The sequence below is a fragment of the Panthera pardus genome, unplaced genomic scaffold, assembly GCF_024362965.1.
Source record: "Panthera pardus isolate Hobbes unplaced genomic scaffold, ASM2436296v1 HiC_scaffold_17, whole genome shotgun sequence".
Lineage (NCBI taxonomy): Eukaryota > Metazoa > Chordata > Mammalia > Carnivora > Felidae > Panthera > Panthera pardus.
In genome coordinates, this window is record NW_026526732.1 from 113,970,649 (window position 1) to 113,984,861 (window position 14,213).

Sequence of the window (14,213 nt, forward strand, 5' to 3'; positions counted from 1 at the left end):
GACCACACAAATAAGGAGAGAGATGTGACCTCTCACCATTCACCCAAACTGCTCTATCCAGCAAGGCCGCCAATGAGCATCGACATCCCAAACGCCAAGCCCGAAGGCCTATTCTCAACTGTCATCTTGCTCAGTCTGGCAGCACCACTTGACGCAGATGATCTTGCCCTCCTGCTGGAGACACTTTCTTCACTGGCTTTCCACCTCAGCGGCAGCCTAGAATCACTATCCTCCACTTGACCCTTCTCTTCTTCCCCGCTCCTCAATCCGGAAGGCTCCGTATCCAGACCTCTTTTCTTCCTATAGTTACTCCCTTGGTGATCTCATCCAGGATTGCGGCTTCAAATGGCATCTCATGTCTTCCAGCTCACAAATTTGCATCTCTAGGTTCCTTCCCAGAAAACCAGACTCACGTATCAAACTGCCTCGATGCTTCAAACGTGTCTTAATGTGTCCCACTAGGCTCCCGGTCTCCTGGAAACCAAGCCCGCACTTCATCTCGGTTCATGGGCGTTTGGTCCATCCGGGCGCTCAGGTCAAAAATCTCAGAATCCCATTTGACTCCCCTCCTCCTCTCCTACTTCCTACCCAACCGACCAGAAAATCCTCCAGTCAACATATCTTTAGAATTCAACCTCTTCTCGCCACACCTCCGTGCTACCTGTACCAAGTTGACATCACCTGTTTATACCTGAAATAGGTTCCTAAACAGTCTTCCTGCTTCTTCTACCCTTTGTCCACTTCGGCGTTTCCACTCACCTGAGTCATTCTATGTCACCATCAGTCACATCAGGTCAATCATTGTAAAACCCTTCAGTGGTACCCCATGCCCCTCCCTGAAAAAAGCCAAAGTCTTCACGATGGCCTTTAAGAACCATGTGATCTGCCCACCGTATTCCTATTTCCTCTCTGACCTCATCTCCCACCACCACCCCCTTTGCTCACTCCCCTCCAGCCGTTTATGCCTTCTTTGCTTTCTGTTGATTCAGCAGGCACTAGCCAGGCCTCTGGCGGAATGCTCCCCTACTGACCTCACACGGCTCGTTCCTTCCCTTCCTTCTTATCATCCCTCAAGTGTCACCTTTTCCAGGGGGTCCTCCTTGGCCAACCCCCTGAACCTTCTCTTTCCCACTCCCTCTCTCCTCTTTTCTGGTTTATTTTTCTCAACAGAAGTTGCCACCTTTAACACCTACTTTATCATTACTAGTAAAAGCTCTAAGAGTACACAGTTTTTTTGTTTTTTGTATCCTCAGTGTATAGAACAATGCTTGACATACACAAGGCACTAAATAAGTATTATTTAAAGAATGAATGAGGAAAGAATGAATGGCCAAAGTAGGTTTCACTGGCTCATGGTCAATATATTCTTAAACACCTGTATCCTCAACAATAAAGAACAGAAATACCATCAAAGTTCTTAGAAATGGCTGGCATTTAACAATCAGCAAATGTGAGGCCACAAAGAAGAAACCAAAGTAAACTTGGGAACACCTAGTATACCTACAGAAACTCATAGCAAATAAATAAGTAGAAACGATAACTCAAAATACAACAAAAGGTTCAAGCCATTACCTCCTAGACTTACAAAGTTCAAAGTTAAATACATGCTTTTATATAGAACATGTAAAGGAGGGGCCCCTGGAGGGCTCAGTCAGTCGAGGGTTCGGACTCTTGGTTTCAGCTAAAGTCATGATCTCACAGGTTCAAGCCCTGCATTGGGCTTCATGCTCACAGCGCTGGGCCTTCTTGGGATTCTCTTTGTCTTTCTCCCTGCCCCTCCCCCACTCTCTCAAAATAAATAAACTTAAAAAAAAAGAAAATGTAAAGGAACTTATCTTGTAAACTCTGTAATTACAATTTATTAGTAGTTGCTATATTAATGCTATCTAATCTGATGCTTAAAATCAATGCTGTCCACAAACAGCAAGTTTTGGATGTATCTCAAAAGACACATTTTTCCATTTTAATATCAATTTATTCCATGTTTGCCTTAGTAGTATCATTTCTAGGCAACCAGAGTTACAAATGAGAGGAAGCAATACCTTAACGGTCCCATCAGAAACATCCTAAGGGTAAATGAATATAATCTTCCTCAAACTAAATAATCACTCAGATGGGGCGCCTGGGTGGCGCAGTCGGTTAAGCGTCCGACTTCAACTCAGGTCACGATCTCGCGGTCCGTGAGTTCGAGCCCCGCGTCAGGCTCTGGGCTGATGGCTCAGAGCCTGGAGCCTGCTTCCGATTCTGTGTCTCCCTCTCTCTCTGCCCCTCCCCCATTCATGCTCTGTCTCTCTCTGTCCCAAAAATAAATAAAAAAACGTTGAAAAAAAAAATTAAAAAAAAAAAAATAATCACTCAGAGAAGGCAATGTGTCTTGCTAAATTACAGATCTCGAAAATGAAAATCCACGACTTTAAACTTTATTACACAATGATACGCTATGCTTCTAAGTGTTGTTTATACTAACAAGAGTTTTTTTTATTTAAGTAAGGACCATTCCATAAGAAGTAATGTGAGAAAATGTGCTAGAGTTCTCGATTTCCCCATCAAGAAACCACTGAACCATCACTTTCTATTATAGCTGAAAAGTGGATGAACAAAAATTTTTAAACTATATCTAGGCCTATTCATCACCAGTAGCATTGAAAATAGAGAATTTGAGGGGCGCCTGGGTGGCGCAGTCGGTTAAGCGTCCGACTTCAGCCAGGTCACGATCTCACGGTCCGTGAGTTCGAGCCCCGCGTCGGGCTCTGGGCTGATGGCTCGGAGCCTGGAGCCTGTTTCCGATTCTGTGTCTCCCTCTCTCTCTGTCCCTCCCCCGTTCATGCTCTGTCTCTCTCTGTCCCAAAAATAAAATAAACGTTGAAAAAAAAAGAAAATAGAGAATTTGAGTAAATTAATTCTAGACACGTGTGATTATGTCCATTTACAGAAACTTGTAAGGAAATGGAAGAGCCACATATACCAAGTTGAAGCCATAACCTTCAGCAATTTGCTTACACACGTAAGACTTACAAATAAGTGTTTGTTGAAGTGGATTCAGCCACATTTAACTGATAAAAGAGGTGAATAGAACATATTTTCATTTTTTTAATATTTATTTATTTTTGAGAGAGAGAGAGAGAGCGCAAGAGAGAGCACGAGCAGGGGAGGGGCAGAGAGAGGGGGAGACACAGAATCCGCAGCAGGTTCCAGGCTCCCAGTTGTCAGCACAGAGCCTGACGCGGGGCTCGACCTCACAAACCGCGAGACCATGACCCGAGATGAAGTCGGACGCTCAACCGACGGAGCCACCCAGGAGCCCCGGTAGAACATATTTTTAGAGAAAAACACTTGAGTGTGTAAAATCTTCTATCCCACTTGACTGCTTATTTCAGTAAGTAGTTTTGGTTACTGTGGCTTGAAACTTGTAAGGCAATCAACAGAGAACATTGGAAGTATCAAGGTACCACTAATTCATTGTGAAAGGTAATAATAGTACCTCTTATTATATATTTACAGGTCTTTATCCCTCTTTCAGTTTTTTTCTTACATATACGCTTTTAAAAAACATCTTCCCCACAATAACTCTATGGGATAAGTATTATGATCCCCACTTACCAGTGAGGAAACTGACACCCAAGGAAATCAATATCCTGGCCAATGTATCACAGTGAGTAGCTACCTGGGCTGGGATTCAAACTCAGATCTGTTTCGTTCCAAGCCCATGTCTGAGCCCCTTTCAGGGTGGTCATTAGAACAAATTCAAACATACTCAGTTTAGACCTTTGTAATACTTTTGTAAACTACCTTCCGGGAAACAACACTGCACTCCTTATTCCCCCGAAAATATGCCGGCAGGTAACTTTTGTTTAAAAATGTTTGAGGACATCGGACATTTTCATCTAGCAAACTTTGCTGAAAGTATATTTTACTACAAATGTAAAGCGTATTTCCTGAACTAATACTCCCTGAACTAAGCATTCATATGAAATAATTATTAATATATATGAAGTTTTCCATGTCAGTAAGTCTATTGTTCAACAATTTAAAAACAAACCTCACGAGAGATGATGCACCTTAATTACAAGAGCAACCAACAAATCACAAAATCATAAAGCCAAAAGATTTCTTAAAGTTTCTTTAACCTAACCGTCATTTTTATTGGACAATAAACTAGAGCTTGCCCAAGTTTACATAACTAGAAAGAAGCAAATCACAATATTTTTTTTGACTTACAGCAGGATGAAAAGATGTCCAATTCCCAATTATCATCTCTGACCAGACCTTAACATTTCCCAATACAGTAATATATCAATGATATTCTCTATCTGTAGGCTTTTAAACCACCTTGAACTCGAATCATTTTTGAGTATCAAATCCGACAACTTTTAAATCATTTCAAATCAACCTATTTCAAACAAAGAAAACTCTCGCTTTCCATGGCAAGCAACTGCTAAACAAGGAAATTAAATACTGTATCAAACTACTTTTTCTATTACCAACAGTATTCATGTGAACTTTTAACTGCTTCCTAACAGAGATTAACAAAAATGAATTGTAAGGACTTAAAAAGGACTATAAGACTCTTAATGAACACTATAAAAACTTGACGTATACTATAAAGATTAAACAACTTTACCAGCCTCTGTTGTTATTACACAGTCAAGTTTCATTCTGATAGAACTTGTACTTAACAGTGACTCCCTGTCATAATGCATCTATTTCTGGTCACTTTTGGATTTTGTTTACCAAAATGAAATATCGAAGTAAAAGAGAAATATTGCAAACCACAAAAGTTCTGCAAATATATAAATACCCACTGCCATATTTAAAAACAAAATGAATCACAAATAAAATAGGACACGTGCTTATTGGACCCAGCATTGTTATATAACTTTCCTTAGTGACTTTATAACCCGCATCCATTATGTATGCTAACGTTGGAGAACACACTGTAAAATTAGTAAAGTTCCGTCAGAAGTACCCAAATCATCATTCCAAATGAAAATGAACCTACAAAAACCAGTTCAAAACGAGGAAATCCAAAGTCATAAATCCCTTTGATCAGGCAACAGCTAGACAATTCTCTAATGGCACCAGCCCAAAAACAAATGCTTGTAGAGTATTTTAAAAAAGCAACGTACCTGCTTTGAGGCAGAGAATTCCCAGTGATCAAATTGTAGTAATCCACATAGGGAAGGCATCGTCAAAAAGCCTATCATCCTAAAGTTCAAGTAACTCCAAATGAAGAAGTTTGAAAACTTTCCATCCAGGAATAACTTGATGCTGTATTGGTACTTCCATAATGTTCACTGATAGAAAGATCCAGTAAGAACAATGCAGTATGGATGTCAATGCCCTGAATGATGCTTTCTAGGTGCTGATGACAATAACTGCGCCTATACAATTGAAATTAACTAATGTTAGTTTCCGAGTCATTCTAGGTACTCAGTTTCTTTAAAACAAAACAAACAAAAAAAAAAAAAAACACCGTAACCGCACCCGTAATAGATTTCACATACCAAGTGTTGGCACTGAAATCATTTCTAGCTACAAGTTTTAAATAATGGATATTCTATACAATACTATGCAAAATCATAACTTTGAGAAGTTACAATAGACTGTGTTTGGGTGTTTCCTCCAGCTATTAGCAGCCTACTCAGTTTGATGTTTCATTTGTCACGTCAACCCGAAAAGAAAAGGCGGGTGAGTTAAGTCCCAGGGTGTGAGGAAAACCTCCAACTCAGGGGTGGGGACAGGAGAGGAAAGTGGAGAAGGTGATAAGTTACCTTGGTATTTGGAAGGATCCCATAACACATACCTGAAGATAATGACCTAAATTTGCATTGTTGAATTCCAGAAGCCTGCTCCACCCGTTCCTAATATCTGAGCGCATCCTAACAGCTAGCAGACACATCTGCCCACTTGGAACAAACTCCCAACGTTGTCCCTAAATGTCTACTCACCAAGGGACGGGACAGATAAACAACTTTTGTGGGGAAGTGGGATCGTGCTGAAGGAAATCTCAGAGTAATTAGAGGTGTTTACTAGCTGTAGAGTGGTCACCTCCCTCGAGCACGAACCAACCTAGAAAGGCTGCAAAGTGCAGCTACTTGGGAGAGAAGTCAGGGAGCCTCCCTTTGCTTATAAATAATACAGAGGGAATCGGGCTGTGCGTCCACCCCGCAGAAGCAGCCACAGCCATCCTTGTTTTGGGCGGGCGTGGCAGACAGAAACAAAAGGTTAAAACACAAAAGGCTGGGCGGACTGCTGGGTCTGAGGAGCTTTGGGGGGGGGGGGGGGGTTCCTGTTCCCCTTTCTATTCAAACACAATGAAAAGGGGGCGGGGAGGGGGGGTAAATTGGAGAGATGATAGTGGCTGGATCTCAGGGACCGCATAGGTTATTCCGGGTGGGTCGTGGAACTGGAAAGGGCAGTCAGGATGGCCGACTCTTAACTAGTGGTCCAGGCCCCATCCCTCCATCCCTGTATCTCTGACACTGGTAACCTGTGGCTTCCTCCACCCTACCCCAGCCCCGAAGAAAACTTTCTGAACTCTTACCTGTTTGCTCTAGACCCCCTTGGCCACCAACTCAAGAGTCCACTCCCCTGCAACCCACACCTCTTCTGCATTCTATTGTTGCAGCTTTCCTATTGTGCGTTGGAACTGCACAGCGCTCCGCAGACAATTAACTTATAAGCACACCCCCCCCCCCACCTCCTTGTCTCTTTCTTTTCCAAGACCCAAGTCAGGGCGGCGTTGGGCGGTGGGGAGGAGGGAGACTGGACGTGTCCCCATGCATTTCAGCAAGTTTACTCCGTTTGTGCGCAACTGGGAGAAAGCGAGGCAATGCCCCCCTTAGACACCCTTGCTCCCGTCTCCACCCACCCCCTCAGCTTCTCCTGTTAATGAGAAGTGCCTGTCTGGCTGCTGCCTATTAAAAATCAACAAATAAAACAATTCTGTGCAAGTTCGCTAAAGAACAAAAGAGAAGGGAACAGAGAAAGGAGGCACAACTTACCAGCCAAACTTCGCCACCGGACTACGCCTCCGTCCTCGGAAGGGCGGGGAGCCGGGCGAGTTTGGGGGGGGGTGGGGGGGTGGTAAACAAGACAACAATTTCCACTCACCTTCGTCCCCACCTCGTCGCACTGCTAAGGGACATTTCCCTTGCTGCAGTCCGCGAGGCGCTCGGACACTTTTGTGTGTGGCCCGACAGCGGAGAAAGTCGCGGCGGCAAAGTTGCGAGAGGGAGAGATACCCGGGCGTCCGGGGGAGAGGGGAGGAGAGAGTTCATCAGAGTTCCCCCTTTTGTTCCAAGTCCCGGAGCAGACAAAGAGGCGGCGAGCGGCGGCAGGTTTCTCCCTCTCACCCCTTCTTCCTCTCTCCCTCCCCTCCCCTCCCCGCCCCCTCCCTCTCCCCGCATCTCCCGCCCGGCTCGGGAACCTCCAAGGCGGCCGGGGCGGCTGCGTCCCCAGCTCCACGCAACTCTGTCCCGACCCTCTCCTCCCGCGACCTCGCTGGAAACTTTCCCCCCCGGGAGACGCCGGGCCCGGGCCCCTCCCGCCCACCACCCTTTTATCCCCCGCCTTCCCAGCGCGCACGAGTCTACGGGGGGGAAAATCTCCAAAATCATTGTTTCCGGGGGACGCACCTCTTTGTTCGCACTTTCCCTGCCAATCAGTGTGAACAATCCACTTGGCATCGAGTTTCTGTCAGTTTCCCGGCGTCCCGGGAGACGAGATGCAAAGGGTAGGGGGTCAACCCCGTGAGATAAAGGCATTTACGCAATCGGAGGTGGGGCGCACCCCAGGCTTCTCCATCCCGGTTCCTCTACTCGGATTCACGGTCCTGCACCCCACACTCCCCGACAATTCAAAGGGGGGCCCCAAGCGTTTGTTGTTTGTTTTTTTTTAACCTCGCCTACCCCACCCTCCCACCCCAGCGCTGTCCCTTAGGAGAGCCCTCTAATCTGCAGGACAAAGCCAGCTCGGGGTGCCCCCGGAGCCTCCACCCTTCGGGGTTACCTGTTGCTGCAGGCGCTGCACAACTCGGTCCAGGGACCCGGAGGGCGGGTTCCCACCTGGAGCATCGCGCCCACTTCCCAGACCCCGAACTTCCCCAACCTCAAAGCGCGACGGCGGGACTCTCGGGACGGCCGTGCTCCCCACGACCCTGGAGCCCCGCGCTCCCCACCGGCTCCCTTCCCTCCTGCACAAGCTTCCTCGTCCCGAAGGTCAGGCTCGGGGGCCCTCGCCGCCTCCCCATCCTCTAGACCCCCTGGCGCGGCTCGTACCGTCCGAGCATCCCCTCTCTGCGTCCCCTCACCCGTTGCCTTGCCCCCGGCAATTCAGGTGTCTCGGGCCCGGCGCAATTGCAGACCCGTCCCCAGGCCCTTTACCAGTCGTCCCCCGGCCTCCAGAACCGGGGACCCCCTCCTCACCTCGCCCCATCCCTAGACCCTCAATCCCCACCACGGGCCGCCGCGCTGGCTCTCTGGGGGACTCTGAGCAGCGCTAATTTTTCTTCTAGGTTTCACTAGAATTGAAGAGGAAAGCCGAGAGGTGGGGGAAATGGGAGAGGATGGGGGGCCGCGTGGGGAAGCAGTTTCTGGGGCGAAGGAACAAGCCCCAAACATTCCAAAGCCGACACCCGCTCGTCTGGAGGCATCCGGCCCGTCGCGCACCTTTCCTCCCCCACCCCAGACGTGGGGTCCGGGCGGGTAGGTGAAGTTTGGGGGGATGGAAGGAGGTTTGGGGACTTGGGCGCAGGGTCGCCGTGGGGCTGGGGGCTAGGGGCCGCCCGAAGGAGGGCGCCGGGAGCCAAGAGCCCCTGCTGGGGCCGGAATGCCGCGGCTGGCGGTCCCGGTGCCCGCCCGGCGACTCCTCGCCAGGTCTTTCCCCCGGAGCAGAACAAAGCCGCCGCGAGGAGCGCCTGTCCTCGCCTCCCCGCGTCCGCACCCCGCCCCGGGCTGCGCCTGCACGCGGCTCTAGGAAACTTTGCAACAACTTCCCCCAGAGTTAGCGCGCGCGGCGCGGGGGTCGGAGGCAGAAACGGGGACGGTCGCACCCGGGGGGGGGGGGCGGGAGATGCCCTCCCCCTCGTCCCCTCCGGGACGGCGAGCGCGGCCGCGAGGTCGCAGCCCCGCGCGCTCGGCTGCCCACGGGGCCCGGGCGGCAGGAGCACGCGTCGTGCCCGGCTGCCTGGGGAGAACGAAACGAGTGTGTGCGGCCGGGGTGCGGGCAGCGCGGGGCCGCGGGGTCCCCAGCCAGGAGGCGGCACGCGGAGAAGCGGGCGCGGGGAAGGCGCCGGGCGGCGGCATCAGGCCGGGGGGGGGGGGGGGGGGGGGGACGGGAGCAAGCGCCAGGGTGACTTCCCGCGCGCCCCGTCCCGCCCGGGGAGCCCAGCGGGCAGCCGCGAGGCCTCCCCACCTGCGGGCAGCGCGGGCACCTGTGCGCCCCGCTCACGCAGCCCCGCGCCCCGCCGCTCGCCTGCTCCCAGCCCAGAAGCCTCGTCTTCGGTCGGGAATCCCCAACGCACCGCAGCTTCACCCCCACCCCCACCCCCACCCCTCCCTGGCTCCTGTCCGGCACGTTTTTCCTCTTTGTTTAATTACGATGACTTCCAGAATTCTCTTTTTAGAAGTCTACCCCACCCCACCCCCCACCCCCCACCCCCATCCCCAGACAAACCCTTACTTTTCGCTATCATCAGGGAGCTGCTTGGAAAATAATGAGAAGTCAGGACTTGGAGACCATTCTCTTCCGCGGCCTTTCCGAAATACTTGTCGTAGGGTAGATCAACTAAGATATTCTGGAACTTCCAAATACCACCCAACCCCCCACTTACTGTTACAGTTGTACTCGTTGAACCTATTAAAACATGACCAATCCTTTGAAAATACCTGTTTCTCCCTTTTCTCCAGGACTGCGGGATAAAGGCTGGGTGAAAAGTCAGGAAGGCCTTGGGAAGGCCTTCTCCCTGCTTCAGGAAACACTCCTGTCAGCTCTTGCAGTTACTTCTCTTTCCCAACCTGCTTTGGAACCGGGGGATTTCTCCAGACAATTTTGGTCCTTAACAGGTCAGAGCTCCCCCATCCCAACAATAAAGCCCACACCTGGGCCACACTGTATATGGCCTAGCCACTGCTGCCTTTGAAAAAGATGCTGTTCTTTTCTCATATGCCACCACATTTAAATGTTTTTAATGTTTACTTATTTTTGAGAGAGAGAGAGTACGCACAAGAGTGAGCTGGGGGGAGGGACAGGGAGAGAGAGGGGGACCGAGGCTCTGAAGCGGGCCCTGTGCTGTCAGCAGACAGCCCTGTGCGGTTCAAACTCAGGAGCTATGAGGTCATGACCTGAGTCAAAGCCTGTAGCTAAACTGAAGAGCCATCCAGGTGCCCCTAATATATTTTTTAAGTTAATTAGCATTGGCGAGTCTGGGTGGCTCGGTCGGTTAAGCATCCTACTTCGGCTCAGGTCATGATCTTAGGCCCGTGGGCTCAAGCCCCCGTCAGGCTCTGTGCTGACAGCTCAGAGCCTGGAGCCTGCTTCGGATTCTGTGTCGCCCTCTCTCTCTCCCCCTCCCCCGCGTGCACACTCACTGGCATGCACGCACTCTCTCTCAGAAACAAACGTTTAAAAAAATTAGTGTCTAGAGTTAAAGATGGATAGATGTCTCAGCAAATGGGCTTAGAAACTCAAGTATCCTTAGGGAGCCTGGGTGGCACAGTTAACCTCTGACTCTTGGTCTCAGGTCATGATCTCATGGTTCATGAGTTCCAGCCCCACGACAGGCTCTGTGCTGACAGTGCAGAGCCTGCTGGGGATTCTCTCTCTCTCTCTCTCTCTCTCTCTCTCTCCCCCCCCCCCCCCCGCCTCTCCCTCCCAAAAAAACAAAAACTTAAAAGAAACTCAAGTATCCTCTGCTCTGGCAGTGTTGGAGCTCCATTTGGGGCCACCCCTATGTCACCGGCTTCCCATTAGCAGGCCAATGGCATCTTTCTGCAATTCTCTCCCTTCTCCACTTCTTCATTGAAGAGGTTCCACGGGCTGCCAGACCCCACTTTGCCAGTGCGGGTGGACAGGCCAAGAATTGCGCCAGGCAGTTAATGCCGCTCGGACTGGTCCTCGGGGAACCAGGGCATCGGTAGAAAAATTCTCCAGCTTCCTCACGTGGAGAGGTAGGACTATACTCAGTTGTATTCTACACTGTCTCCCTGAGGTCCCCAACTTTGAACTTTGGCTGCCCACAGCAGTAACCACTTGGAAACTGACGTTGGCTTCCTTCCTTCCTTGTCTCTCCCTGCCAGTAATTTCTGGGTTCACCTCCCAGATCAACTCCAGTACTTGTCCTTGAATCCTGGTCTCAGAATCAGCCTCTGCAAGAACCCGATCTACCAAGCGTCTCCCATATGTGCTTTCCAACGGGTAGGATCTGTTCTTTCTGGAGAACCTTCGTTCGGATACAAGATCAGATTTTCCCTGAATGGAGGTTATTTCAGTAATGAAAAATGTTTATCTAGTTCATTTTTTATGTAATAGTTTCAAATTAGATATTCTACTGAATAAAGTGTAGAAGCAGCGATATGTAGAATCGTATCTCACGTGTGAAATGTTTGTACATAGGTTCATAAGAAAAGGAGTTCTTTAAGTCTAATGCCAGCAGACAGCAGTGCAATAGGAAAGACTATTAGAACCACCTTTTTTTAAGTTTATTCATTAATGTTGAGAGAGAGAGAGAGAGAGAATGAGAGAGTTTGAGTGGGGGAGGGGCAGAGAAAGATGAAAGAGAGAATCCCAAACAGGCTCCACACTTCCAGCTCAGAGCCCTAAGCGAGGCTTGAACCCATGAACCGTGAGATCATGACCTGAGCCAAAACCAAGAGTCAGATGCTTAACTGACTGAGCCACCCAGGGGCCCCTACGAATCACTTTTTTTAAAAAAAAAGTACACGTAACATTGGATGACCATGAAGGAGGCTGATAAACACATACCATGTTATGTCTCGGTGTGACCTAGTCAGTCACACGTCCAGTGAGAGACCCTGCGGAATTTTCCAGCAAACTTCTCACAGCATAAATTGGTCAACTACTGTAACACATTTTTAAAAATTATATACTAAACCTTATTCCCATCCTAGCCACCATCATGAATAAGTCATTAAGTGTTCACATAGTTATAAGCCCAAATGCCGTTCCTCGATCCAGAACTTTCTTCTTCTTATGTGGTTATCACCTCTATTTTTCTTTCTTTTTTCTTACTTTTTGTTGTTTTATAGTAAGCTCAAAGAAAAAATGAAGTAACTTCTATGCCCTATGTGGGGCTTGAACTTAGACCCCTGAAATCAAGAGTCACATGCCCTGCTAACTGAGCCAGCCAGGTGCCCCTCACTGCTATTTCTCTTAAGATTTCACCATGGGACTCCTTAAATGCTGTTCACCAAATTTTTGTTATCCTCCCTTTGGACACACGGTAGGAATGAAATTTCCCGCTCTGCGTGAATCAGATGTGGCCATGTGATTTGTTCTGGCCAATGAAATGTGAGCAGAAATTATACTCCTCTCTTTGGGGGGTTGTTTGTTTTTTTAAGAAAGGAAGACCTTTTATAATTTTTTTTAACGTTTATTTAATTTTGAGAGAGAGAGAGAGAGAGAGAGACAGAGCGTGAGTGGGGGAGGGGCAGAGAGAGAGAGAGAGAGACACAGAATCCCAAGCAAGCTCCAGGCTCCGAGCTGTCAGCACAGAGCCCGACACAGGGCTCAAACTCACGAACCGCAAGATCATGACCGGAGCCGAAGTCGGAAGCCCAACCGACTGAGCCACCCAGGCGCCCCCGGGTGTTAAGCTTTAACAGCCAGTTTGTGATTGCACATGTGCCTTTTCCATTTGCTACAATTCGAGATAGGGTTGCTGGTTTAGTCTGAGTACCAGAGTGTGCCCCTCAGCCAAACCTCAGTGGTCATTTTGTACGAGCAAAATATAACCCTCTCTTCTCATAAACCACTGAGATTTTAGGGTTGCTTGTAATCACAGCACAGCCAGGCTGATTATCAATTGTTCGATACTCAATTATCTTTACACCTCTGGTTTCCTTATGGGTTTTAAATCTTAGGAAATGTATACAGTAGCTCACATGAATTTCCCATAGTGTTTTCTATCTGGACTATCAGTTTACTGGTACTGTGTTGGGTAAATAATTTTATGAAAGATTAGCTTACCTTCTTGTTAAAAAAAAAAAAAAAAAGCCAACCAAGAAATTCCTAAGAATGGGGTAGGATTTTGTGGAACCTGATACGCTTCATTTTTGCATCTGCCCACAGAAAGAGTGAACTCTCCCCAGTCATTGTCATTGGCTTACCAACTTTCAGGGACTCATTAACCAGCACTGTAAACTCACTGAGTCTTTATCATTCTATGTTTTAAATTAAATTTCTTCGGACAAGTCACTTCACCTTTGGTACAGTTTTAATGATTTTATTTACCTAATAAAACTGAGAAGTCGTCACCTACTCCATGGGGTTGTTCAAGGGATTAAATGAGATAGTAATTTAAAGTCCTTAAGCTGGGGGCTACCCATAATACTGGCCACATTCAATTTCAAGCACTTTATAGTTTGCCTGACTATGGTCAGAAACATCACTAAGGGCACTTGCTTGTTCTGAAACGTCTTTCGTCTTCTCAATATCCAAACAATAATCCAAACAATATCCAAACAATAATCACTGTATTGCAAAATGTTTTAAGACTAACACCCCATCTTTTTCTTTCACCAGGAGACATCAGAAAAGTTGAAATCCCATTTTATTTCTTCAAAAAAATTTTTTTTTTAATTTTAAGTAAATTTCATGCAACACATGGGACTCAAACTCACGACCCCGAGAGCAAGAGTCGCTTGTTCTACTGACTGAGCCAGCCAGGCACGCCTGCAATCCTAATTTATTTCCAAGGCCTCCCAATTATTGAGTTTACTTGTACTCTTCTTGTTACTAATGTTCTTGTTTGCAGTCATTTCCATCTCCTAGGGCAAAATCTCATCTCCATAGCCTACCATATAAGGTCCTCTGCAGGCCTCCCTTCCTTCTCAATCTATATTTTCCATCAACTGACTCACCCTGTACACGCTGATAATACTAACCTGCTTAAGCAATGCTGTCTGAGACATACATGATTGTACTCATGCACCTTTTTCCTATTTCTAATTCTTACTCACCTTTCAGATTCTTCT

General features: G+C 48.0%; 1 long non-coding RNA gene across 2 annotated transcripts in view; it reads right to left on the reverse strand.

Moving 5' to 3' along the window:
* Positions 1 to 7,357, reverse strand: part of LOC128777702 (uncharacterized) — a 159,135-nt gene extending 151,778 nt beyond the window's left edge. For both annotated transcript variants that reach the window (XR_008423027.1, XR_008423026.1), the window contains exons 1-2: positions 7,114 to 7,357; positions 5,127 to 5,381 (exon numbers count right to left, since the gene is read on the reverse strand). This is a non-coding gene — a long non-coding RNA (uncharacterized LOC128777702). The remainder of the gene's footprint in view (positions 1 to 5,126; positions 5,382 to 7,113) is intronic.
* Between the last annotated feature and the right edge of the window lie 6,856 nt (positions 7,358 to 14,213).